At 45.4% G+C, this 23,997-nt stretch overlaps 1 protein-coding gene and 1 pseudogene across 1 annotated transcript in view; one reads left to right on the top strand and one right to left on the bottom strand.

Annotated features, from left to right (window-relative positions):
* The window catches only part of LOC144116059 (uncharacterized), a 430,049-nt gene that overhangs the window by 177,510 nt on the left and 228,542 nt on the right, over positions 1-23,997 (bottom strand). The gene's annotated exons all lie outside the window — the stretch shown is intronic.
* LOC144093426 (uncharacterized) overlaps positions 1-23,997 on the top strand; it is a 58,560-nt pseudogene that overhangs the window by 13,062 nt on the left and 21,501 nt on the right.

Below are 23,997 nucleotides of genomic sequence, written 5' to 3'. Positions count from 1 at the left end.
TCCATATATGTCCTTATACCATATCCGCATATGCCACTTGTCACGAATTGCATAATGTTCTATAGCTACAGTTGTTTGGATCCCAGTGCATATGTATACAGCATCATTCGAGGGCCCCTCCATGCACACATGCATGTGCCGGATATGCATGTATGGTCACCATCCTGACATGCCTGCAGTAAAAATTGAATACGGAAAACAATGCTGACCACTTCGGTAGTAACATACACTTCCTTCACAACAAAGGCTATAATACACTTCATACAGCACCTGGCCACATTTTCCTCATTTTGAGGCATTTACGGCACAGGAAGCCTTGTATAATATGAGTGCAGGCATAGTTCTGGTATAGAAGCGTAAATGCCGAAGACACTACTACTATGAATCACCATGTGATTTTTGCCTATGACCGCTAAATAATTTATAATCGAGTTTTTTCTGTCATGTTGTTTCAGTTTTAGCCGATCGATAACTCAGAGTGCTATTGTGTCAAGTGAGGCATGAAAAAATGTCCATATAATCGCTGCTTCGTTTTAATTCACTGCAGCGCTGAAGCAAGCCTTCCTCAAGAGCTGGAATGACAAATGTGGAAGCAGTGATTATATTGCAGTTTTTTTCATGTCACAGTCCTCATTCGGCTGATGAAACCGAAACAGCAGGAGAAATAAATCAGATAAATTATTCAGCAGTCATAGGGGAATACCAGGTGGTAATCCATGTATAATAATGCCTTACGCCCAACTACAAACAAGAAAACACATACCCAAAAGTTAGGTGTCTATGCTCCTTTATCACAATGCAACAACATAGCACAGGAAATCACCTCGCCTATATTTTACACACTTCTTGCATTCTTGTTCAGAAACTTCGCGGCCACCACTCTGGGTGTGGTTAGGGCAAGCCCAGGAAACAGGCGTTCTAACACAAGAAGTGTGTTAAATAATTTCCGCTCGTACTGGACATTAAAAAGCCAGTAGGCCGACAGAACAGCTGCCAGTCCCTCCTCCGTGTTCTTCACCCTGAACAACTTCTCGCAGTCCACCTCTAAATAGAGAAAATCCGCCTCCTCAATCTCCTGTCCCGTGAACACGATGCACGGTGTTGCAGGAACGCTCAAGTTCTGTGGTAGTCAGAAAATATTGCATTACTTGAAACAGCTCATGAGGGATTAATTCATTCTCATCTCTCCATGCATAAATCACCCTTTATAAAGTTATCTGTACGTTATACACTTTTTCAAAGCAATACAAAGAATGTTAACAAAACAAATGGCTTTTCTGATATTTATGCATGCAATTTTGGTTTATGCACAATGTTGATCTTTGGACCCCAACCAGCAGCGCTCAATTTTTTAGATGACAACTTTATTAGTTTCATTTATTTATAATATATTTGCTAATCAAATTTCTACCATTATACTAGAGTAATTGCACCAATATTAGAGGCTTCCCCTGTTTGTATCACAGCAAATCTCAGCAATGTCTTTGACCAGTGTTTCAGCAAAGCTCATTAGTACTACACACGCATTCTAGCAGCACAAAATCATAAGAAACTCGCCTCCTCTTGCAAAAACAAGGCTGACAACCCGTTTAGTTCCTTTGCATTTGCAGACAGTATCCGCACAACTGCAACCGTTTGGATGTCTGCAAAAGAAAAACATTTAAGGGGAACACTTGATTGCACTTTTTTTAGTTAGTATTTTCCTAAAGTTCCCTAAATATGTGACAAAGGCTGTTTTGAAAGTGATTCACTTTGTAATCTTCTGTGCCCACAAGCAACGGAACATTGCTGCTAGGTTAACAGAATCTTATTTATCGCCGTTGCATCCTGAAGGTCATTCCCACAGGTCTAAAAATATTTTTCCCGTGCTTGACATAGCGCACAATGTTTCTTTTCTACACACGTAATTGTGTTATACTACCCCAGTTTTTTTCCATTCCACACACCAAGCGACATGCCAACAAATTCTTTCCATTTGTAGGACAAGATACGAGTTGAAAACCTCGAAAGAACCAGGCCTTTAACCACAGATTACTGTACTGCTAAGCCTATAAGATGAAACCCTGCAAAAATAATTTGACATGAAGTGTAGGTCTGAAATATACCAATAAAGCCTTTGTAGTCTTTTGCCCAAATGGATTTGAACACTAGCTTTTTAACATCAATTTTTCGGAAGCAGTAGCTGAGTTTTTTGTAGTATAACAGAACATGCGTCCACAGAAGAGAGGTAAAACCTAAAGAAATTTTAGAAGCTAGGAAAAAAAGCAGTTTTGTTTTCATCCCCAGAAGAATACAAAATTTTTGGGGAAAAAAGTACTATAAAGCGCATTTTCATTCCGCAAACTTATCTCGCAAATCAGAAATAAGTAAAGAATTTTGTTACATCAAAACAAAGGTCCTCCAAAACCTTTTCGGGAGAAGGTATTGACATAATGCATACAAAGCGGTCGACGCAAATCATGACATCAGTCTACCCGGTATGACAGCTCAGTTGCTTTAGCGTTCGGCCGCCGATTCCAAGGCAGGGAGTTCGATATCGGCCGCTGTTATTGTGTTTCAATGGAAGCGAAATGCGAAAACGTCCGTCCGCCATGGGATGTGAATGATATTAAAGAATCCCAGATTATCTAAATTAATTTGGAGCCCCTCACTACGGCGTCCATAGCCTACGACTTGCTTCGTAATGTTCAATCTCTCATTAAAAGAGTCTACCAAGCGCACTGAATCTGCTTTAGTGGAGAAATGCAAAAGCATTGTGCACTACTGCTGTTTCTGTTAGTGCGTTTGTGTAACTTAGTTCGCAGTGGCAACCAAGCCGTGCACCATTCGGAGCTTCTCCGTGGGTCAATACCTATATTACCGTATTTACTCGAATGTAGAGCATTTTTTTCCGGATTTTTTCCTCTTAAAGTCTACCCTCCCGTTATAATCGTATACCGCATTTGAATTGCTCTAGAGCAGTGTCACGGTGCAGCCATTTCAAAGCAATCAGTTTGGTTTTGGTTTCCGCAGTTTTGCGGTCTTATGCTGGCAACTTGGGTACCACGGAAGCCAAATCATCATCCATCCAAAGTCAAAGCGTTGGTACGTTGTTCTCTGTCATTTTTTTGTGTTCGTTGCGGCGTTGCGCTGAACGCGTCGTCACGTCTTTTCTTGTAGCGACTCTCGTTTTAAAAAGCGATCCTGTTAGCTGAAGAGGTCGGGAATTCTGGGGCAGCTAGAAGACTTGACCTCAACGAGTCAACCATCCGCTCATGGCGGATGCAGCGGGAGCGCTTTTAAAATGTGAGCCTGACCGCAAAGGATTTTGTGGGCCTCACCGCGGCCATCACGTCGAGCTGTAATAAAAAGTGGCGGGCTTTATTATCGAGCAGCGCAACCGTCTCGGTGAGTCAGTGTCGAGCTGATCCGTTGGAAAGTTAAAGACATTGCTCGGGAGATGGGAAGTTTAGAGCATCTCGTGGATGGGCCCAAACGTTCATGAAAAGGAATGGATTCTCCCTGCGGCAAACAACATCGATACGACAGAAGTTACCAATTTGATATCGAAAAGGAGGACCCCGAAAGCAGGGAAGATGAACATGTTGGCCACGATTTCTATTACAGGTACTTTGTTTTGCGTCCTTAAGCCTCGCGTTACATTCGTTGTTTTATTTTTTCCCGCTAGGTAGCATGTAAAGTTACCACTCGCGTTACGTTCGAGTAAATACGGTATATGTACAAATGGTCATTCTCTATACTGAACGTTCATGGACGGCGGTGAGTGCTCATACCACTACCAGCGCACTGGCACAGTGGTTAAGCGATGTGCCAATGCACTTGCGGGTGGCTGTTTCTGCCGCAAGCACTAGTAGGGATCGTGTGACCCGTGTTGCTCTACAACTATTGGAGGGCACACTTTCTGTTGAGGCACTCGACGCACAGAAAACACTATCATGAGCCAAGAAATGCTTTCACATTAAAAAAATGGCAGTCGTTTGTTCGGCTATGCAAAGTTGAAACAGCATGGTACTTCGAGTTGCTTTTTTGTGATATGCTTCGTTTTGTTTCACTTGGTTTTGCATCTTAAAACTTTGCCACGCTAAGGTTTGTGTTGTGTGTCCTCCCTCATGGGTTACCCCGTCCCGTTACCGTCCAAGCTTACAGCCTGGTTACCACATGCATGGTTCTTGCTATGTTGTTAGTACCTGCCCAATGATTACTACTTAGTCATCGGAATGTGTGACATTAGCATAAATTACCATTGTGTGTCCCCCCTGGAGGTAATGCAGCGAGTTCTGGCTTAAGAAACAGAACAGCTACCTGCAGGAACTGCTAGTAGAAGTGCAGTCATTACAGTCTAACTACAGCAGTAACAAAATTATTACATCACTATGATTCATCAATGGATTAAAAAATGTATGCTTATGCACCTTTTCTTGCGTTAAGGTACAAGAGCACGTACACAATGATTTGCATGCATTCTCCTGAAAACCTGTAGAGAAGCTCAGTGTGCACATTACTGAACTGTGACCAGTTTTTTCACAGCACAGACAATGTTGGAATCAGGAGTAACCAACACACGACTGAAGTCCGCAGTTGCTTGCTACAGTGACGTCACGATGTGGATGGTTGCAGGCATTTGGCTGATTCCCAAATAGCTCATTTAGACCACATTTTATAGCGTATAGTGAAGCTGTACTGTGCCGAAAACTCAGCATCGAAATTGTGGCATTTTTTCTTCAATTTTCATTGGTTTTTTTCAGGCACTCAAGTTTAGCGTGCATTAAAAAATTAGTTTTCTGATCAGTGACAAAAACTCTATTACTTTTCCAACAAATGCAGCCTCTCCAACCGAGCAGCCTAACATAATGTAGATGCTGTCTTTCGGACATAGCAGCAAGAGTTTACTTACCCTTTCAAAGTTCATTAAGTAGGGGTACCTCTCCATTGCCTCTTTGACTGTCGACGCTGATATATCAGAAATCCTGCGGCGGGATGTGAGCGACATCCTTTCCAGCATTTGGCATTCGTCTGGAGAGGCTTTTCGGCACTCAGCCATGAGCCACTGTGTATGCATGATAAAGCTGGCCTCATCCTCTCCAGCAATCGCAGAGGTCACAGCAGCCTGGAAGAATCAACAGCAATATAACTGACTGTGACATGAATAGACGTGTGCTATGCAGCAAATATACACTAAAGTTTAAGCGGTACTGTATAAAGCTGGTCTCATTAACTGTGCTTTTATGCAATTCATTTTCACAAACTCACGACCACGTAGACTTTCATGGGTCACGAAAAACGCCAAATAGCTATATTAACACTTGGCCCAGCTCCCATCTGCTAACTGGCATCCAGCCCACAAAGTATTGTGGCTGAAAACCAAAAAATGTTATTAGAACCCCAAAAAAAGGCCCCATTAAAAGGATACCCTTGCGTTTTGTTACCTTTTTGCTGTTTTTGATTTATGGCTCTTACTTTCGTCTGACTAACCGGTCCAAAATATTTCGATAACAAATAACAACACTAGACAGCCCAAAAATAAACACTTTTATATTCTGAGCACTTCTGAGCATAAAAAATATAAATATTTAAAGCATTAGCAAATCAAAAAATTGTGCTCTTTATTACTTTGCTACACGTCATCCTCTTTTAAAAAATTGAAATGAAAATGTATTTTACTGCAGAATGCCCCTCACCAGCTTTCGAACTTTGTGCCGCTCAGGCTCCATTGCGCCTGGTGCCTCTCTGCATTTTCTCCGGGCTGCAAATTTTGTTCGGTTTTCACCTATTCTACCGTCGCTAGGAAGAACCCTTCGTTGGATTTTAAACCTGTAGCACAGAGCTACCTTCCAGGAATCCGGGAAATTATGAGCAATAAAATTCAGTGCGTTCAAATTCAGACATCACTAATCACAAAAGAATACGCTGAATCCAATATTCAATACGAATGATAGAGCATGCAACTTCGCCAAGCAGTGGCAAAGCGCGCAATCATTCTATGCACTGAAAACGTTGTAAAAACTGCGGACCAAAGCTTAATCAGACATGCATCTGAAGATATCAAGAGAGAACAGCCAGGAAATCTATGGAACCTTCATCATCCACACAAAAGGCGAGACCTGTGTCAGCATGCCTTCGATCACTCTTGAAGAAGAAACTGCTTTATCTGAACTCTTAAGCTCCTTCGTCTCAGAAATCGTCACACTCCCTCGGACCATGTGGTGTCCATAATCTTACTTCTTTCTGATTGGTATTTATTGCAGATGCAAATAAAACCAATTTCAGATATCAGTATAGTCACTACATGTTTCTCCTTTTTCGGTCGTCAGTGTTGCTTTGCCTTTTTTTAATGAACCAGCTTGTCGAAACTGGTATTCTCCATCAGAAGCAAATGCAGCTACCGTTATCTAGAACAGCACACATGATAATGGAGAGAGAAAAAAGGAATTCAGGTCAAATGCACCTCAATAGAGTTTGGCTCCAACACTGCAAAATGGGAGGGGCTCTTCACTGTCATGAAATATGAATGCTGCAAGCTGCAAACATGCTGCAATTTCATGCAACACTTTACTGAAAGTACCAACTAAATAACACCGTTCCTGTATATATTAAGTTGCCAGGATGTTTGCAAAATCATGCTATCCAGCTGGCTGTCACCAGTAAAATAACAATATACTTACAGCTCCACTTCCTACAACATCTCTCAATTGTGGGTAATTTTCTAGCTAGAGCGAGGTGACTCTTGTGTAAAAATAATGAGTTGGGAACCTGAAAAATATTGACAATATTAACATTACTGGAATCCATTCAGAGATAGTTTATGGCTTTAGCTTTAATGCACTGACCACGAAATATTTGCGTAAGCATGTTTTCATAGTTAATATCAATGAATTTGTCAAGAGAGTGTGCATTTCTAGCTAAAATTATCCAGAAAATTTCCATTACTAATTATGGGGTCATGAAAATTTTCTATGAATTACCAGAGTTTTTGAACTACCCGACTTGCAATTATCAAAGTTTTACCCGTTCTCCCAAAAAGTAGAGAAATTTAAAAACCTGGTGGTTAAGTCTCTACACATTACTTATGATAACAAGAATTTTGTAAAATATATCATTTAGTTCTGACTGATCTTAACTCAGCATTGATTGCTAACCTCACAGCTGCCAAAATTAGAGGGAATTTACTTACAGAGTGCTTTTCTTCATTTCTAAGAACAGCAGATCGACAATTTTGCGGAACGCTGCTGAAGAAAGTGGGCTGCCATTGTGTATGCTCTCATGGAGGCTCCCAAGATATGGCAGCTTGAAGTTGTGGCCATCGTCATCGGAGTGTGAAGGCCTACAAGAAAGCTGCAGTTTAGAGCTCAGTTTTCGACAGACTGCTGCAGATACAAAAGTATCTGTGCCTTCCGTTCCTGACGGGAACACAGAGAAAAAAATTCACGTTGGTTGTTCTACTGCACTATAATTGTACGCCTTCTGCATAAGATTAACAATGTCTGTGCCAGCCAACCCCAGCAATAAATTCACTGTAAAGGTTCCAGAACTCGTCTAGTATGGACATTAGGGTGCACTGAAATGTATATAAAATCAGCAATGAACATTCGCATGGATTTGTTGGACAGGATTCTGATCAAGTTTGCCTCTATTCCAACTGCAACAACAGCCAAGGACATATTGGATGCCTATGTGAAGCGTGTCGTGCTTTGGAATATTTATGACAATCGGACTTTAGGAATCTTAGTGTTCTCACTGTGAAAAAGGCAGTGTTATTATGAGAAAAGCAGAAATACATCGAAGTAGAATCTCAGTGATGTAATGTCATCTTCGACAAATTTCGATATGATTCGAATTCGTAAAATTTCCTACGACAAGCGCAGTGTGTAATTTCAAAATATGAGGCCTAGCGAACCGTCTTACTTCAAACTGTGGACAATATAAACATAGGAGCGGCGAATGCCCCAGTGAGCAATGCATTACCCTGGCATCAGCACCGCCGTTACTGCTAGTTGAAAAGTACGCACTGCGAGCACCGAGAAACTGGGCAGCAGACATAAATGCTGTTAGCCATAACAGATAGGTGCAGTTTCATTTCCCGTGCTGTAGTTTATTACTCGTTTGTTTCTGAACCCTCTTTTCCTCTTCCCCCTCCCCAACACGGAGTAGTAGTTTGGTACATAGATATGCACCACCAGGCCGACCTTACGGCCTATACGCTCAATTATTCTTTCTTTACAACATGGCTAACAGGTGAAACAGATATATTATTTTGTGATCCTGTGAGACTCATTATTGAGATTATACTGTACAATTCAACGCACTTACAGATCGAAGGACACATCAAGGTGATTTTCGTGGGTGTCTCCGCCCCTCGCCACAGCACTGTCCGACAGAGTGTGCTGCAAGAAAAAACAAATAACTCGGTCATGAATTCGAAACTGAGTAGAGATTTCATTGAATATGTGACTACCGAATCCAAATAACTCTGAAGATGTCTGTGCACACTGCTGATCATTGACATGTGCACGCAGTTTAATCTTTGATAAGTCGGGGATACTGTTCTCAGGACCTAGACCGACATACTCATCAAATGTCTTGTCCAGGATCTGGAAACGGTAAACAACAAGTGGCTTTTATACTGTGCATGAATCTCAGGAAACTCCATGCATGGCAAGTTCATGCGGCGAGGACGGCCGTCACTTCCTCCGTTGCCTAGTGCAGCAAACTAACGTAGCTGTGAAACCGCAGAGTTATGCATTCAGATTGGAAAACAACTCAGTAATGTGCCCTGGATTTATTCTGATATGAGCAAACTCACTAATACGCATTTGCATGGCGAGCGATCCTCCACCAACCACTAAAAGAAATCAACACAGTGGATGAACCGCTTGTACTGGGCATGAAATGTATTTCACTCTTGAGTGTGCTAACATGTAGCCCCACAAGAAGTGTTTTAGCCCTTCGTGACTGACAGGCATAATTCTATTTTCTTTTTTTAAGCTATGCTTCACAGCCGCGGAAAATAGAATATTATTTCTATTGCGGACTATGCATGGCATCGGCGATCACAGCTAAGCTGCACGGCGTGATAACTAAGGCGAAGCCAGAACAAGTAGAAGCAGCAGTATGGCAAAGGGGCTCACGTGTAAAGTCCGAGGGTGACTGCCTGACTAGCCACACTATGTACAAGTAGCATCTCTGGGCGAAAATCTAGATTTTGGGAGGCTCGGAAAAAAAAATTCTGAGGCCACTAAGTCTACTTACGTGCAGGAATGCGAAAACAGGGAACTTTCTAAAACACGGGCTTTTTTCCATGGCACCTCTAGGCCATGCATTTTTGTTTTATTTTTGTTTGATTTTCATCTATATTTTTCCGTTCTTTTTTCTTTCCATTTTTTTATTTCTTTAACATATTCATGTTTTTTCTTTAGCGTTTTAACTTTTGATTCTTAATTTTTACAAATTAACGATTAATTACTAATTCACTAATTACCCATTACTTAATAATTGCTAAGAGTATATGGGTTATAGCAATTATGTCATGAATGCCGTCATAGTGTGACAGATTTCGCAGACGGACGGGCAACGATGAGTCATTCTTTAATAAACTACGAAACAAGAGACATGGACAAAACACTTCGACGGCAACGCATCGCAGCTGACTGGCGTCGCCCTGAATCATGCACAGAGGTTTCGGCCCTTATCAATTTAACTCCGAAAGAACGCAAAGCCCGAAACGCGATTGAGAAATGTGAAAAGTTCACCGCCCTCGAGTTACTGTTTATTTCAACTATCGCCAGAAATATTAGCACAGTTCAGCAATGCCTGTTCTCGTGAGGCCAGTAACAAAAATAGTAACACTGCTGCATGTAATCCTTACGCATTAGTAGCGGAAATTAACACGAAGGGAGAGTACAAAGTGCGACATGTGCTCTTACACAAACAAATGTAAAAGCTGCAGCTTGGCCCGCAGCTGACAAGCGGAACACGACACGTACAAGACGCGAACATTGCAAAAAGCTCTGATCCTCACGTGCTATGCCATGCCTCTCTTAGTGATGGAAACACTATCCGGATTTGAACATTTGGCGAAGAGCCTCAGTTGACAGTACTTCCGCGTAACGCTACCTTACCGGGAGCCACCGCGGTGGCTCAGTGGTTATAGTGCTCGGCTGCTGACCCGCAAGACGCGGGCTCGACCTCTGCCACGGCGGTCGCATTTCGATGGAGGCGAAATGCTAGAGGATCGTGTATTGTGCGATGTCAGTGCGCGGTAAATGAACCCAAGGTGGTCTAAATTGTCCGCAGCTCTCCACTATATGGCGTCTCTCAAACTCGGTCGATTTGGGAAGTTAAGCTCCATACTCCGCCACCTTATCGAGTGCAGCAAAGGAAACAAGCAAAGGAACACGTGCACTTGCCTGGAACGAGTACGACGACATGTCGAACTTGCCGCCAAGAACCGGGCATGCGCCAACTGCGTCTTTGAGTGCGCTGATGGTGTCACCCTCAAGCGTATACGTTCTTGCTGCACCAAGGTCTGGTACGCTGACTAGGCACCGTGGCATCGCGGGGCAGAATCGTATACAGGCACTTCCAAACAACACACTGACAGATACAGCAACCTGATGCGGCGGCAGCGCGCGGGAAATAACACTGGTCATGTGACCTTGGCAAAACGAGAGATTGTCGCGATACTTGTCACACACAGCATGCAAAGAATTGCACCAGTCTAAATCAACTAGAAATTATTAAGCTTACACCGATGTTTTCGGCATCTATACGTAGCGTAAACAAAATTTCCAAATTTTTGTTTTCAAATTGTCAAAAATACTTTTTAAAATTACTAACAGGTGGCGCAACAAATTTAACTTCTCTAAATTGATTGACACGTTAGGGACTAGTTTGCGTCTTTATTGAGAGGAATAAGACTCCCAGTAGGCCTTGCGAAAGCGCATTAGCGATGGTGACCACTGGCGAGAGCCTCTCCGAAGTGCTTGCGTTACGTTATGGGTTGGTGCGTTGTGCTTGGTCAGTGTTGTCGGTGGCGCAGGCAGACTTGAAAAGCAGAGGCGATTCGAGCAGTACCTCCTCAGAAGGGATATAACAAAGGTAAGCGTCATGAAATAGTCAACTTTTGCTGCTTTTTGCACTGAAGCCATTTCGTGCGACCGCCATACCCCTCCTTGACTTTACTCCGCGCTTCCCGCGACGACGCCGCGAAAGCGCTTCAGCGAGCGCCTTCTTGCCCTCTGCCTCTGGGCCGAGAGCGGGGAAGTACCACCTGATTTGTGGCAGAGGCGGCAGTCGCCCGCACCGCAGACTTTGAACCTGCATGTCTACCGAGCCGCTTGTGCAGCCGAGCCGCGCTGCGGGCGCTTACTCCTTTGCGCAGCGCGTTGCGTCGTTGCCGTGAGTGCTTGTTGCCGAAGGCTGCGTGCGGAAAAGAGAGCAAAACCACCGTCTGCATTCCCGGCCTAGTTGCAGACAACCATGAGACGGTCGTACCGGTGCCAGTCGCGACACTTCACAACTTATAACGGACATATTCTGCGCCAACCTTCTGCCACTAAAGACATTTTGGCCGCTCATAGCAAAATATAGTGCAGCGACACTTGAGGGCTCCTGAAATCGTAGCGCTTCAGTTTGGAAGTAGTTTAGTTTTTACGAGGGCATTTAATGCTCAGATTTGATGCGGTAATAACGTGCTTATCTTATTTCGCCCTTACCTGACTATTTTTCGCGCGACTGTCTTGAGAGAGGCGCGCAAAACAATTTTGCCCTGATTGATAGCAGCGTGAAAATTTAAGGGCCTCCAGAATGGAGGAGCTTCACTGATGGTCCCACCTTTCCGTTTCTGTGTTTGTAGCCAGCTTGGCAGTACAAGCGAGTTTCGGCAGTGTGACTTAAAAATGAAAGTTAGGTCTGCCTTTATGCGAGTAAATACGGTAGTAAGTAAAGCATTTGGCTACATTGCAGCACGGGAAAAGCAAAAGTAAATGTAAATTACGCATCGCTCTGTTAATTTTATTAGTGTATGCAAGTGTAAGCATACAATGCTCATATGAGGTTCAGTCCTAGCTCAGTCATGTTGTGCATGATTTCGTTATTTGTATGACACTGGTGAATTTTTTTAGCAGACTATTACTACATGCATATAAAATAAGGTGGCCACCAATGCAACCAAGGGAAACATAGCCAGATGTTTTAATTTTTGTTGTGGTGAATGGGAAATATGTGGTGGAATTTTCACCTTAAAAATGATTGATTGGAAAGTAGAAGAAAAGATGATCATGTGCTGTTGGGAGCAGGTGGCCCCATGGCTTCCTTATTCTGCAAACGTCACAGGAAATGTTTACTTGTCTTTTTTGCACGATGAGGCATTTATAGAAATGAAGATGTGATTAGCACTCGGTCACAGCAGCTTGCTCATGGTTCTGAGAACAAATATATAGCCGATAACAGGATTCTGCTTTGTATTACACTAACAAATTCATTCTTGGAAATGATTTGCTTCCATGGAGGTTTCCAATCCATTCCACGAAATGGACTGGAGTTTACATTGGCAAGTCTTCTTGGTGACCAGTAAAAGCCAGTAATTTTTTTTAAATCAAACATTTGTCTTTTCAGATGGAAGGAATCCGCTTCTTTCGTTGTCCACGATGTGCCTGTCACCAATTCTCCTTAAGGACACTCTTTAGGCACCTGCGCATTGCCCATGGCCATGAGACAAATTGGGTGTGTGGCTTGAGTGGCTGCATGCAAACTTTTCGCCACTTTTTTTCCTACAAGAAGCATGTACACCGAAAGCATGCTTCTTGCATGGGAGAAACGTGTCCCCGTGGCATTGTGCAGGTGGGGGTGGCACGAAGCAGTACAAATGCAGCACCTGATTTGCCTCCAGATCATGAAGAGCCCTTTGATGTGCAGGCCGAACAGCATGACTCCAGTTCAAGTGACTATGGTTATCAACTGGCAAAGCTACTTTTCATGTGGAAGAAGACGAAGACTTAGTGGGTGGCTACGTGTCTGCTTCTAGGTCTGTGTTTTCGCTTTTCGCTGTCTTTTCGCGTGTGGCATGGGTCGGACAGTGCCCTCCGTGAGACCGAATGCTGACGACGCCCCTGCGGAGAAATTGCCGGCAAGGTGGGCGCATTCTCAAGTGAGAAAACCCAACCGGAACCCTCAGGGGCAAGCTAGGCTTAGCTCGGCGCTGCCGAGCGAGGCCGCGCTACGCGTCTGCATGGATTCTGCGTTGTCGACGAAAGCTACGCGGATGCCCGCTGTGTTGCCACCTGACACAGCCTCCACGTCTACGCAATCGTCAGCGCCTCCGGGCCTACAGCCTGCGCCGTCTTCCGATGCTACGACTTTGGCCTGTGACATGGGCTGCTCCAACGCCTCCGTGCCCGTGGAACTCTCTCAAGACACTGTGCCCGTCGCACAAGTTCAGTATTCCCACAAAGGGCCGCCACCAGCGTCTGAGCCTCCTCCACAGATGCCTCCCGTGAGTCAAGGCTCTCTTCCGCCTACTGCGAACTCTTTCCGCGTTAGCATAAAGCCTACATTGCGCTTTGATATGACTGCCATCTCTGCCCGGAATGTTCAAGCCACAATTCACCACGCTCTTGGCTCTTCGAACTACTGCGGGTTTGTCGTCCATCGCCCATCGAACACCATCACGGTAAACTTGTCATCCTTGATGGACGTCCAGAAACTTTGCGCCGTTACGCGGATCCCCCTGGATGACAGCAAGCATGTCCCGGTGCAAATATATTTTGCATCTGGTCCTGACACACTCCGCTGCATGGTTTATCATGTCGACAGCACGAGCCCTCCCGAGGAGGTGCTCGCAAATATTCGCTGCTCAATTCACGTTGTACTGCAAGCACGGCCTATGGGTCGCCGGGCCTCATACCTGTTCATCCTGCAAGGCCCGTTGACTCTCCCGAAGTACCTTACCTATTACGGTGCGATCGTCAAACCACGCCCTTCCGACCTCGTCGTATTTTTTGTTATCACTGCCACAAAGAAGGACATATGCAAAATACCTGCCCTAATCCAGCAGCGGTGGATGACATGAATGAACCAACAGTTCTTTGTGCTCTGTGCAAATCGCCGGACCATGACATTCGCTCTCCCGCTTGTCCAAAGAAGAAGCAAGCGAAGAAGTTTCACAGGTCTCCTCCAAAAATGGATGTTCCTACAAGTAATAGCTTTGCAGCTCTCGCATGTGACTACAACGACTTCCCTGAACTTCCTTTATCTGAGCCCGCTGCTCACCATACGTCTCCTCACCAGTGTACATATGGACAAGCGGCTCACCTTCCCGGATCAAATGGTACGCCAAAACGTCCAGTGCATCCATCACATGTGGATACCACAGATGAAGACACAGCTTTAGACAATGCAATCGCGGAGGCTCGCCGCCGACTAGACGAACTCACCTAGCGCCGGGAACAGCGTCGTTCTCAATCCTCTCGAAGATTTCTAATAACTCAGGAGCAATCATCAGAGGAATCAACTAGGGTAAACACTGGCCCACAATCAGGTGCCGACCACCTGTTAGCCGTGACTACCCCGACAGTGGATAAGATATTAGCGCTGATGAAGCAGGTGACATCCCTCATCGTGGAAGCTCTTCGGCCTCGTCATGGATAGCGCATCATCATCGGTGGTGGTGCAGTGGAACTGTCGATGATTCGCTAATAAGGCCTCTGAAGTGAACATCCGCCTTCGCGACGGAAAGCTGAGGGCATGGGCGCTCCTACTGCAAGAGCATAATGCACTCCTACGCCTTTCAGGTTTCTGCGCATACCATTCACCCTCTATCCCTGATCGCCGTTGCACCGCCTCCTCTCTCAGCCCAGGTAAATCTGCAATTTATAGTCACAGTTCAGTTCCGCACATACCGCTCGACCTTTCACGGTGGTGCAACACACGTCAAGAGGTTGTCGCCCTTCTCGTAAAACCTGCACGCACACCCCTTGTCCTAGTTTCTTTTTATAGTCGTCCTGGCTCGGCATTTCCCAATCTGGGATAGGTTCGTTTTCTACGTTCTGCCAACTCGGGTATCCCTATTCTAGTTGGTGGTGACTTCAACGGCGCACACAATGCGTGGGGTTACGCTTCGGATTCCTCAAGGGGTGCACACATCGAAGGGAGCTTTTCGGATCATTCCCTTCAACTTTTAAACCACCCGAATACTTCTACCTGCCCACGAGGTGGCCCGTATTCACCTGATTTGACTTGGTGGTTAGGCCCGGTAACCCTCGTTGGGCTGTTGATTCTGATACTTGGGGTAGCGCTCACAGCCCTATTTTTGTCTCCCTCACGCCTGCGCGTCTACGGAAAATACGCCGCACTGTACGCATAACGTCATGGGACTCTGTACGCGAAGACAATCACTTATCTACATTCAACCCCTCTTCAGCATTGTCTACTCTCTCTGCTGTTCTCGCTACTCACACTCTTACCACTACTGTAAATGAAGACGACCCAAACCCGGACATACATCTCTTGAATCTGTGGGCTCTTCGTCGCCAGGCGGATCTTTACGCTACTCGTCACCCCGATGACCCATCGGCTCTTCCTACTCTTCACCGCGCTAGCGCACGGGCGCGGCGCTATGCAAAGCGGCTAGGCAGGCAACGCTGGGCTGCATGGTGTGCCCGCCTGTCCTCCACGCAGGGCAATCGACATCTTTGGAGAGTGTTTCACGATATGGAGCGCCCTTCTCAGGTTGAAGATTACACAGAGAGCATTCGCCTCGCGCTAAATGTGGATGAGGACACATTTGCACAACAAGCGGCCCGTAAATTTTTTCCAAACCATGACTGTATCGCTACGTCTCCACCTCACTTATCGGTTACAGAGCTCTCCGATGGGATTACTTCTGACCTCACCATGGCAGAGCTGCTGGCCTCCACTGAACGTTTAAAAACTACTACTACTCCCGGGCACGACGGCATACCTAACGCCTTATTCCGTAACTGGGAAGGGAGGGCTTTTCAAACCCTACTTGATACTTTTAACGAAGTGTGGCATTCTGGTGTCATGCCGGGAGACTGGAAGCATTCTATTGTGATTCCAAAACCCAAGTCAGGTCAGCCTTCAGTATCTCTATCGGCCCTTCGTCCAATTTTCCTTATGCCTACCATCTGCAAGCTTTATGAAAACATTCTAGCCGCACGCTTGTCGTGGTGGCTGGAATCCCATGATTGTTACCCAGATTCCCAAATTGGTTTCCGCCCACAAATTGGAACGGAGCACGGCCTTGCTACTTTGGCTGCTGACGTGCTTGACCACTCTCCGCAGAGTCACCTTGTACGAACCGTAATCGCTACAGACATAACAAAGGCATATGATAACATCCTTCACTTTGCCATTCTTTCCTCCCTTCAAACTCTTGGACTCCCTCACCGGTTCCTCCTCTCTATTCACGCCTTTTTGCAAATCGAACCTTCAGCGTGCGTGTCCACGGAAAGCCCTTTGGTAACTTCACTTCCAATAGAGGAGTGCCGCAGGGCTCCGTTCTCGCCCCCACATTATTTAATGTGGCTTTAATTCCTCTTGTTCGAGCCCTAGAGTCCATTCCTTCTATCCGCGTGCTTGCATATGCTGATGATATAACCTTGTGGTGCTGTCATCCAGATGTGTCTATCTATCAGTCGATCCTTCAGCACACGCTGGATGTATTGACATCTCGCCTCCCACCTCTGGTTCTAACACTCTCTCCTACTAAATCATGTTTCATTCAAATAGGAAATAAAGCCAGCTTACGGAAAGCTCCCGCTTTAAATTTTACGGTACATAATTCTCTGATTCCTCAGGTAGAAACTGTTCGTATTCTTGGTCTTCTCCTCCATACATCTGGGACTGGCACCCCTTGGCTGGCAGCCACCCGTAAATCGGCTCACGTTACTCTCGGTCTGATTCGTCGCATAGCTATGCGCTCTGGTGGCGCACGTGCTCATACGGCCCGCCAGATTATGCGCTCTTTCCTTCAGCCACGGATAGTATATCAGGCACAATTTCAACGTCTCACCCGCAGACAGTGGGACTCCCTTGAAGCTATCAATCGTGAGGCTATGCGCGTCATAACATATCTGCCTCGTTTAACACCCATACCTGTGCTACAGGAGTTCGCACAACTTAATACACTCAGTGAAATCATCGACCAACGGGTGGCAAATAGAGCTCGAAAACAGTCTCTCAAACTTCATTGTTTAAAGACACTTCCACCGTGGTCCTATTGCCAGCTTACTGACAATCGCCCCACTGTTTCCCCGTCGGTATCAGCAGCGTATCTGCCTTAAGGGTGCATATTATACACGGATGCATCACATTCTGCAGAGAGGGGAGTTACTGCTGTGTATAGTCCATCTCATCCGCATCTCAACTCTCGCGCGATGTATACTGCGGATACATGCACTCCCCTGGCATTGGAACTTCAAGCCTTTTATAATGCCATTGCTTCCCTTCCTCTCGTTCCAACATTCAATACAGTTCATATTTACACCGACTCCCGCGCCGCCCTTTAAAAGCTTAAGGCTGTTCGACGAACGTTCCAGATTTCAAAATCAATTCATGTGCTCTGCGCAAAGTATCCATGTCCTGTGCGCATACACTGGATTCGCGGCCATGCCCAGGATCCACATAACATTCAAGCGGATGCTATGACTCATCTTCATACATTAGACGATCCGCCACCTTCCCCTCTTCCCCCAGGTCCGTTCCTGTCCCATGTTTCCGATTCCGAATTTCTGCGCCAGCGAACACGCGCTCTAATTCCTCCGTGTTCGCACCTTCTCCCCCGTAGTCTTACTCGGCAGGAGGAGGTATCCGTGCGCCGGATTCAAGCAGTGGCGGCTCTGACACCATCTGTCCGTCATCGGTGGCGTGCCAAAGATCTTCCAGCACCTGACAGGTGCCCTCACTGTAGCGCTGCACCGGACATTTGTGATGTGCGGCACTTGTTATGGACGTGCCCAGCGACGGCTGCTATCAGAAAACGGCTCCTCAGGGAGGTGGGCCTACGGTGGAACCGCGAAAGTGACTACGTGAAGTGGACTATGGACAACCGTTTCATTAGCAACCTGTGCGACTACCTCAGCGCAACGGTCCTTCACTCCTGCTTTTAACTTACAATCCCGTGCATTCTTCCCCCCCCCCCCTTCCTTTTTCAACTTAATCCTGATGGCACACTTCTCGAATAAAAAAAAAGTGGAAGGAAGGAAGGCGGCTACCTGAATCCACTGTGCATGAGTTAGCCAATGGTATTATTGATTTCGTGGAAACCATTGCAGACCACCAGCAGACAGAACCTCTAGACGGGCCAGCCATCAGCGTAAAAGAAATTTGCAAGCTTCAACTTGACCAGCTGCGGAGAAGATCAGGCCGAACAACCTATTGGAAGGCGCATTTTCCATTTGTTGAATCCCGTACGGTAGTGTTGTGTGGAAATGACACCACAGAATACGTTCCCCTCTGTGAAGTGCTCAAGTGCATTCTTGAACGTTCCGAACTTTCAAATGAGTTCAGCAATGACTCCCGTGCTGATGGTTACATGCGTTCAGTATTTGATGGAAGTGCTTTTCAAAACCATGAGTATTTTGCAGGCAATAAAGTAAACTTTGCTTGCAATTGTACAGTGATGAGTTCGAAGTCTGCAACCCACTGGGCAGCAAGAGGGGAAAGCATAAAATGACAGCTCTCTACTCCTCAGTGCTAAATTTTGATGCAAAGTTGCGGTCAGCATTGTCAGGTATTCACCTCGTACTACTTGTCAAAGATAAACATGTAGCCACTTACGGATTTTCTAAGATTCTTGAGCCATTCATCACAGATGTCAAGATACTAGCAAATCATGGCATAACTGTGAATAGAAACCTTGTAAAGAGATCTGTCTTCATTTTCACTGGTGACAATTTATCTGGCCGCAGAATTGGAGGCTTCAAATGCACATTCAGCCAAGGAAGAATTTGTAGGTACTGCATGGCTCTGCGGACCGAAACTGACTACAAACACTTGGAAGGTGATTTTGTGCTTGGCTCACCTAAAGGGAACAAGCACCACTTGAGTATGCTGAGAGCAGGGCTGCCAACGCTGTCATTGTATGGGGTCAAGGAGCCAAGTGCTCTTTTGTGCCCTGGCTTTGATCCGACACAACACCTTCCACCAGATATAATGCATGACCTGCACGAAGGAGTCCTACGATTTGCCCTGCGGCCTATATTATCTGCATTAATTGAAGAACGCTTCTTTTCACTCAGTGATTTGAACAAAATTATTTCAGAATGGCTTAATAATCCACATGACATCTGCAACAAACCAGAGGCCATTGCTAAGCCATATCTTCAAGGAAAAGCAGTTTTGAAGGCGTCGGCAACACAAGTATTTTGCCTCTTTCGCTACCTAACCTTTTTTGTTGGGGACAACGTTCCTTCAGAGAATGCAGTTTGGCATCTTTACCTACTTCTCCGAGAAATTGTTGACATTATCATGAGCCATAAAATTCCAGTTTCACATATTGCCGACTTGCAACGAAAGATTCATTTCTTTTGTTGTGACTTCAAGGCACTCTTTCCATCCGCATCACTTCCATGTAAAGTGCACTACCTCATACACTACCCTTCATATATACAGACATTTGGACCATTAAGCCTGCTATGGGCTATGCGGTTTGAGGCCAAGCACCTGTATTTTAAAGATATTGCTCGAAAAATACGGAACTGGAAGAACCTTTCTCACAGTCTCGCAGTGAGGCATCAGTTCTTGCAGAGTTTTTTGTTCGCTGCAGGTGATGACAGTATTCCCCGTAATGTAGCCGTGAAGAGTGTACTGTACGAGCACATTCCTGGCTGTGTTAAAGAGAATAACCTTGAATCCACGAACACATTGGTTGTCAAATCTGTGATTGTTTATGGCAGGACATACAGTGCAGGATGCTGCCTTGTCAGAAATGTTCCAGAAGATAGTCTGCCAGAATTTTTACTTGTGTGTCAACTATTTTATGTGAACAAGGTGTTAATGGTCATGGCTAAACTGCTTGAGACTGTCTGTTTTGATGAGCACTTCCATGTGTATGTTTTCAGTGCCGTAGAAGAGTACAGTGTTCTGACTTCATTTTCGGAGTTTGACATAGAGCCGTTGTACATGCGGGAACACAAGGGTCGGAGTGTCGTAAGCACTCGCCATTCATTGTTCTGAAACTTAATGAAATAGCACTTGCTTGTGCAAAACTGGAACATTGCCACATTAAACTGCATTGCATAACTTCATTCGTTATGCACACTTTTTAGTTGCCTGCATCCTACTACTTTCCAGGTGACAACTCCTTTGCGAATCATTCACGAAACTTCACTAATCACATTACGTGCAGTAATCGCTGAGATGGCAGCTTTGTTACATTTTGCGAACCCATGAAATCTGTCTGGAAAGAGACGCTGTACCATCCACTGTGCAAACATTTATTGCTTGTATTTGCTGCTGCTATAAATATGCATGAGTAATATGCACACATAATTGCATGCTTTTAAGACAAAAGGGAATGACAAAGCAAACTAATATTTTGCAAGGCGAATAAACGTCTATTTTGTGCAAAGGATATTAGCTGCAGTTGTCGCCGTGTTATTGGTTTATATATTTATTTATATCTTGGTTATATCTATCTGTACATTAATAAATATACCCCTTTCCATGTACACCCTTGTGAGCAGTTCAGCACCCATTAGTTGTAGCACCCTTCTTGCTCTCTCGTTTACACCCTTCTGGTAATTGCACCCTGCTGGTAGGATGCTGCGGCCCTATAGGGTGCTCACCCTTAAGGGTGAGAACTTGTTTAGTGTGTAGGGGAAGGAATAAGGAAGAGAGTGAAAGAAGAAAGGCAGAAAGAGGTGCGGTAGTGGTGGCCTCCAGAATAATTTAGACGACCAGTGGATCTTTAACGTAAAGAAGCGTAGTTTTTTGCAGGTGCACAAAAATAGTGAGTGTGTTTTATGTCATATAAAAACATAACGGAAGATAAAAGATTTTTGCTAAATCCGGTATCTGCCATCACTACGGCGGCGACACCTGAACTGGGGTAGCGGAAATAAAGGATAGCAGGCACTTTGGAGAAGAGAAATGATAGATGGGAGGGGACAGTAGGAAAGGATAGAAGGAGAGGTGATAAATACACTATTTACATATCAATACATATGTACTCATTAATCTTTATTAACCTTAATATAGCTGGGAACATAGAGGAGTTCTATAGTATTAACGAAAGGGTGGCAGCTCTCGTAATTAGGCTTAATAAGAGATACAAGCTGAAGGTGGTGCAGGCCCACGCGCTTCTATGAAGACGTGGAATCAGCAATGAACAAACAAAAAAACACATTAAAATGTACTGATGGGCGACTTCAATGTGAAAGTGGACAAGAAGCAGGCTGGCGACGAGGCAGTAGGCGACTATGGGATAGGTTCTAGGAATAGGAGGGGAGAGCTATAAGTAGAGTTTGCAGATAGAACTAATTTTTGCATCATGAATACCATCTTCCGCAAACGAGAGAACAGGAAGTGGACCTGGAAGAGCCCAAATGGTGAGACTAAAAATGAAACTGACCTCGTACTATGCGCTCACCTGATATAGTGCAGGATGTGGAGATCCTCGGGAAAGGTGCGCTGTAGCTACCACAAAAAGGTAAGGTCTCGAATTAGCTTAGACTTAAAGAGGGAACGGAAGAAGCTAGTGAAGAGGAAGTTCTATAAAGAACTAGCAGTAAGAGGGAAAATAGAGATATTCAGGATATCGCTCCAGAACAGGTATTCAGCTTTAACTAAGGAATACGATCTTAATGTTGATACAATGAACAATATTCTGACAGCTATGATTACAGAGTGCGCAGTAGACGTAGGCGGTAAGACGGTTCGACAGCATACCGGCAAGCTATCCCAGGAAACTAAAGATCTGATTAAGAAACGACAAAGCATGAGGGCGTCTAACTATAGAGACAAAATATAACTAGTAGAACTATCGAAGTTAATAAGTAAGCGCACGGTAGCCAACATCAGGAAGTTTAATATGGAGAGAAACGAGCATGCTCTAAAGAATGGAGGTACTCTAAAAGCGGTGGATTGGAAACTAGGCATAGGTAAAAACCAGATGTATGCGTTAGGAGACAAGGAGGGCAATGTCATTAGCACTATGGATAAGATAGTTAATGTAACCGAATATTCTACACAAATCTATACAGTAGCCAATGTAATCGGAACGTTAATGACAGAGACAGTAGCGCACAGCAATGCGTCAACCTGCCATTGAAGAAAGAGGAAATAATGAAAGCCTTAGGAGCAATGCAAAGGGGAAAAGGAGATCTGTTGAAAGATGGAAGGGACATTCTGCGAGAAAAACTACCCACCCTGTATGTGCAATGCCTTATGACCTCGACCGTAAGAGAAGCTTGGAAGAACGCGAACATTATTTTAATTCCTAAGAAAGGAGACGCCAAGGTCTTGAACAATTACAGGCCGATCAGCATACTGTCCGTTTCCTGCAAGGTTTTTACTAAGGTAATCGCTAAGAGAGTCGGGGAAACCTTAGACTTTAATCAACCAAATGATGAGGCAGGCTTTCGTAAAGGATATTCCACAATATATCCTATTCACACTATAAATCAGATAATAAAGAAACGCGCAGAATATAACCAACCTCTATATACAGCCTTCATTGATTATGAGAAAGCATTCGACTCAGTGGAAACCTCGGAAGTGATACAGGCATTGTGGAATCAGGGTGTAGATGAGCCTTACGTTAAAATACTGCAAGATATATATATGAACTGTACAGCTATCACAGTCCTCCATAACGTCAGCAATAAAATTCCAATGAGGGAAGGCGTCTGGCAAGGAGACATGATCTCGCCAATGCTATTCATCGCTTGTTTACAGGAGGTATTTCGAGGCCTGAATTGTTAACAGTTGGGGATAAGAGTTAATATAAAATACCTAATAATCTGCGATTCTCTGATGAAATTGCATTGCTGAAAGTGGCTGCGCATTTATCTTCTTCCTGTGCCAAACTTATGTGCTGAACGTAGGCAGCACCATCCGAAGTTTTGCAGAAACCCTGCACAAAACACTTCTTACGGATTTCGCCAAATTGGGTGAATAATAAATAAACAGGCCTCTTTCTTTTTCAACGGGATGAGCAAGAGATGGCTTCACGGAGCTCGAGGAACCAAACATTCCAAACATGCGCCACATAGAGCGGATGCATAAAGCTCCATCAGCTGTATTAAAATCTACCTTCAAGCCAGATTTTTCAGCTTAGGTCACAGCTTCTAAGACAGTCTTCGACAAGAGCGCTACCTTCACCTTGCCAGGCAAAGACGCCGAATTCCTGCTGCTGCTGCTGCTGCTGCTGCTGCTGCTGCTGCTGCTGCTGCTGCTGCTGCTGCTGCTGCTGCTGCTGCTGCTGCTGCTGCTGCTGCTGCTGCTGCTGCTGCTGCTGCTGCTGCTGCTGCTGCTGCTGCTGCTGCTGCTGCTGCTGCTGCTGCTGCTGCTGCTGCTGCTGCTGCTGCTGCTGCTGCTGCTGCTGCTGCTGCTGCTGCTGCTGCTGCTGCTGCTGCTGCTGCTGCTGCTGCTGCTGCTGCTGCTGCTGCTGCTGCTGCTGCTGCTGCTGCTGCTGCTGCTGCTGCTGCTGCTGCTGCTGCTGCTGCTGCTGCTGCTGCTGCTGCTGCTGCTGCTGCTGCTGCTGCTGCTGCTGCTGCTGCTGCTGCTGCTGCTGCTGCTGCTGCTGCTGCTGCTGCTGCTGCTGCTGCTGCTGCTGCTGCTGCTGCTGCTGCTGCTGCTGCTGCTGCTGCTGCTGCTGCTGCTGCTGCTGCTGCTGCTGCTGCTGCTGCTGCTGCTGCTGCTGCTGCTGCTGCTGCTGCTGCTGCTGCTGCTGCTGCTGCTGCTGCTGCTGCTGCTGCTGCTGCTGCTGCTGCTGCTGCTGCTGCTGCTGCTGCTGCTGCTGCTGCTGCTGCTGCTGCT

The sequence above is a fragment of the Amblyomma americanum genome, chromosome 1 (assembly GCF_052857255.1).
Source record: "Amblyomma americanum isolate KBUSLIRL-KWMA chromosome 1, ASM5285725v1, whole genome shotgun sequence".
Classification (NCBI taxonomy): Eukaryota; Metazoa; Arthropoda; class Arachnida; order Ixodida; family Ixodidae; genus Amblyomma; species Amblyomma americanum.
This window is presented reverse-complemented; position numbering and strand designations above follow the sequence as displayed.